The sequence below is a fragment of the Bufo bufo genome, chromosome 8 (genome assembly GCF_905171765.1).
Source record: "Bufo bufo chromosome 8, aBufBuf1.1, whole genome shotgun sequence".
Taxonomy (NCBI): Eukaryota; Metazoa; Chordata; class Amphibia; order Anura; family Bufonidae; genus Bufo; species Bufo bufo.
This window is the reverse complement of record NC_053396.1, coordinates 21,674,529-21,679,104: the sequence shown is the minus strand read 5'-3', so window position 1 is coordinate 21,679,104 and position 4,576 is coordinate 21,674,529. Positions and strand designations below refer to the sequence as shown.

Sequence of the window (4,576 nt, the reverse complement as noted above, 5' to 3'; positions counted from 1 at the left end):
CTCTCTGCGCTCCGCCCCCCCCCTACGACTTCCTATCCAATCAGCGATCAGAACCTTCCCAGAGGGGCGGGTCTAGCGGCGTGACGAGGCGTGGAACCGTGCCCGCGCCCCCGCCTGGACCAATCAGACCACGCGTAAGCAGCCGCTAACCAATCAGGAGAGGGCATACTGGGCATCAGGAGAGTATGTGGTATGATAGGCAGGGAAACTTGCCCCACTTCCGTCCGTGTCGACGAAGGATCTTCCCCACTTCCGCTGCAAAAAAAAAAGTCCCTTTCGTAATGACGTCATGCAGCTGGGAAATAACACGGAAATAAGTGATAAAACATCTGCAGGTAGGTGGCCCGGCTGTGTCACTTTCTGTTTTATTCCAGTGCCTCTCCCCTGGTAGGTAAGTCATGAGCTAGGAATTCTGTTCACTGTATATAGGCATGTGGTGTGATACTGAGAGGGTCTTCCCTCTAATCAGCTATGCCTGGCACTGCCAGGGCTATTGCATGGGGTAGGGGATGGGCATTGCCATAGGTGCCGTCATATTGGTAAGTTGCTTTCTTGGCTGACGCTCCTGACCTGTCATATGTCACCGCCACACCTATGTCAGAATATACTGTGCTGCAGTGTAAAGTAGGGGCCTCTAAATAGACTAATAGGTGGATTTTCATCACAGTTAGACAGTAGAGTGACCGTAGCTGCCGTCTGATGGAGTGGAGCCGAATTCAATACCAGGTAAGGGACTGTACCCACTACCCAGGGGCCCAGTAGGTAATGGGCCTCACCGTCACGCTCTGCATATAAAGGAATGGTGGCTTGTTAAAGGGGTTGTTCCATCAGGGATCACCCCTTTTAGAGCTGCTCTTCACCCAGGCTCGTAGAGGCGGACCCCACCTTTATGTCCCTATGGCTAAGGCTTCGTTCACATCAGCGTTCAGCCTTTTCCGTTCTCCTACTCCGTTATAGGGGCAGGAAAAACGGAAAGGACGGATTCGGCACATAACGGAGCCTACGGACCCCATAGACCCCCATAGACTATAATGGGGTCCGTTAGGTTTACGCTCAGAAGATGATTTTGGAGCGGAGACAAAAGTAGTGCATACAGGATTTTTTATCTCCGCTTCCAAAAATCTTCCTCTGAGCGTAAACCTAACGGACCCCATTATAGTCTATGGGAGTCTATGGGGTCCGTAGGCTCAGTTATGTGCCGAATCCGTCCTTTCCGTTTTTCCTGCCCCTATAACGGAGTAGGAGAACGGGAAAGGCTGAACGCTGATGTGAACGAAGCCTTACCGGGGCATAGTGACAGAGGTCGTCTGCCATGAGACAACCCCTTTAAGGGGCGTGTTCTATGCTAAGCTACAGGGGCCCTCAGCTCTCTGCATCCGCCCCTGACTACACACATAGGTAAACCACCTGAGCTGGTGCCCTCCTCTATCGGTTTCTTGGAAAGCTGGGTGACCGCCTGTAAGTGTCTCCTGAATGGCGATTCTTCCCAATCCTGTGAGGTGTGTAGGTAAATTTAGCAGTCCAGCAGAGGTTAAAGTGGTTGTCGCACCTTGGAGCTGACAACCGCTGGGGTCCCCCCCCACTGACCTGTCTGTATCCCGACGCCGATCCCAGTCCCTACAGGACCAAGAAGTGGCTTAAAGGCCAATCACAGGCCTTAGTGCTGTGACCGCAAAGGACTGTGACTCGCCACAGCGGGCGGGGGGTCCAGGAACGGGGGACTACGGACAGGTGAGTATTTTTAATGTTCAGACTCCAGGGGTTATCAGCTCCGAGTCTGGACAACCCCTTTAAGGACAGTCCCTGTTGGAATTCGCAGCCCTATAAGTTGTCACCCAGCTTTCCCAGAAACGGATAGAACCAAGAAATGGCTGGTAGAAAGTTCTTACTGCTTGACAGAAGGAAATTCAGCTCGGTGACGGCGCTGGCGGCCGGGCAAAGTCCAGGTAGGTCCTGATCAGATGTGCTCGTAGCAGATTTACTGCGTGTTGTAAATCTCTGACCCTGATAGTGAAGGGAGGGATCCGACCCCGCGGCGCCAGCGGCATGGGGGATCCCACCATAGACCCTGGTACATGTCTAATTAGGTCCAATGGGGTCAAATCCCCGCTGATGACAAGATCTGATCTGCAAAAGCGATGTCATGTAGACCCCTTTTTATCTTCGGATTGTCCACTTTGGATGAGCCCCTTCTCGCATGAAAGATCGCCTGAGGTCCAGGGGTCCTGCTGCATAAGGGTAAAGGGGACATTACACCTGGACGTGATTCTTCCTCCAGAGAGATAGTCCTGCTATAGCGGGGGTCCTGAGTCAGGGGGTCTGACTCTGTTATATCCATATGCCACAATAGGGTAGGGGGTTCTAGGGGGGGGGGGGGGGCCTTTGATGAGGCTTATTTTCAGGAAACCCCTCAGTAGTGGTCTCCAGCAGTGGCTAAAAACCCCGCTCCTCTTTGCTCGGTTGAACCGAGGATGCATGTTCATGGGGGAGTCAGGAATGGGTGTCAGCCATTAAAAGTGTATGGGAAAAAATTTTGTAACTTGGAGGACCTCTCCCCTCCCCTGACATGCCTGCTTTAATAGCTACATGCTTTCCCCATGTAATAATATCTATTCTTATCACTCTGTGTCGTGCTATTCCTCTATTATTCCTGCTAGAAGCTATGAATGAATAGCCAGAAGTCTGCAGTGAGGGTATGCAGGGGGGTTAACCAGTTGGGGGAAGGGGGTGTCCCTGCACAGTCTGACAATGGCCGCACTGACTGGATAGAGTAAGGCCTCTTGCACACGGCCGTTGTGGGTCCGTTCCGTGCATTGGGGAGTGCAATTTGCGGTCCCCAATGCACGGGCAATGTCCGTGCGGCGGCCGCGACGAATCGAGACCTCCGTGATCCGTCCACACCGCAAAAAAAAAATAGAACAAGTTCTTTTTTTTTTTTGCGGTGCAGAGGCACGGACAGAAACACAGCGGAAGCACTCCGTAGAGCGGGTTCCGATCCGCGCTTCCGTTCCGCATCTCAGTGATTGCGGACCCTTTCAAGTGAATGGGTCCGCATCCATGATGCGGAGTGCACACGGGCCGGTGCCCCCGTGTATTGCTGACCCGCAATACGGCCACGGACCCACAATGGCCGAGTGTACGAGGCCTAAGACTGTGCAGGGACCCCCAACCCCCCTGCATACCCTCACTGCAGACTTCTGGCTGTTCATAGCTTCTAGCAGGAATAATAGAGGAATAGCACGACACAGAGTCATAAGAATATATAGGGAATGCATGTCAGGAGAGGGGACAGGGCCTCTTAAAGGGGCGGATTCAGATAATAGAAGGACATTAGGGTATTGTCCTATGTGAATTTTGTGAATGCTGTAGGGATGGTAGCTTACTTAAAGGGGATGTCCAGTCCGGCAGAGGCTTTCCCCGGTCTCCCTGGCCTCTGTTATCTGCGCTGTTATTACGCCCCCCTCCGCCATGTCTGCTGTTTCCTGTAGAGGCCTATTTACTATACTCGCCCATGATTGTTACGCTTCATTTAGCTAAAGTAATTGCATTAAATGGCTGATTGTGTGTGATCTGTGGCCCTCACTGCCAGCCCTGGACGTGTGCCATGTCTGCTGCCCACGGATCAGGAAGTGAACAAAGGAGCAGGACTGTAAAACCGAAAGCTGCTCTGCAGGCCGTGCGCTCGCTGATGCTGACCCAACATTTCTAGCTAGGACTAGGCTGACGGAGCAAATCTGATAAACGTCTTGTAGTCCGGCACCCGATGGTTCGGAAAAGGTACGTCGTGGTCCAGCGCTTCAGGTCATTCATCATCTTCTTCTTTAAGGACTATGATGAGGGTGGCGGCGGTGGCCAGTGTGTAGGCGGCGGTGGCCAGTGTGTAGGCACCGGCGGCGGTGGCATGCGTGTATCACTTTCCGCAACCCGAGTCTTTCTTTTACTTTGGGGTTTCAGTTTCTAACCTTTTCCAAGAGCTCTGTTTGCTGTCAGTGAATGAAGCCCTTCTTGTTTGCACTTGGAGGCTCTGTTCACACTTGCATTAGTACTCGTCTGTCAGGTTTCTGTTTCTTTTTGACAGAATAAGGCTCCCCTGACACTTGCGTTGTTAGTTCCGGTATTGAGATCCGGCAGATGTTTTGATTTTGCACATCAGGACGCATCTGTTCCGTTAGGATGCGGTTGTGTGAAATCAAAACGAAAAAAAAAAAAAAGGATCCGTCACTAAATACATTGAAAGTCAATGTGTGATGGATTACATTTTTTAGGCTCCTAAAAAAATATTGCCATTGACTTATATAGTTTTCAGTCCCGGATCGGTTTTTTTCCTTTTTCTTTTTTTTTAGACCGGTCACAAAACGGAATGCTGACGGAGCGGAAGACGTCCTGATGCATCCTGAACAGATCTCTTTCCATTCAGAATGCATGAGGACTAAACGGAAACGTTTTTTTCTTCCGGTATTGAGATCACAAAACACAACGCAAGTGTGAAAGTAGTCTGAGGCTACATTCACGGATCTGGAGAACCCTGCCGGAATGCTGTGCTGCAAATGTGAAACTAGCCTAAGTTATTCAGGAA

The 4,576-nt window shown here is 51.3% G+C and overlaps 1 protein-coding gene across 7 annotated transcripts in view; it reads left to right on the top strand.

Moving 5' to 3' along the window:
* The window catches only part of IKBKG (inhibitor of nuclear factor kappa B kinase regulatory subunit gamma), a 33,072-nt gene that overhangs the window by 5,439 nt on the left and 23,057 nt on the right, over positions 1-4,576 (top strand). For 3 of the 7 annotated variants that reach the window (XM_040442027.1, XM_040442033.1, XM_040442032.1), the window contains exon 1: positions 231-335. The exons of 1 other annotated variant lie outside the window; for it this stretch is intronic. The gene's annotated coding sequence lies outside the window, so the exon portion shown is untranslated. Of the gene's footprint in view, positions 1-230; positions 392-678; positions 727-3,754; positions 3,778-4,576 lie in introns of those variants that run through there. 3 more of the 7 variants (XM_040442028.1, XM_040442029.1, XM_040442031.1) reach the window with 3 other exon arrangements.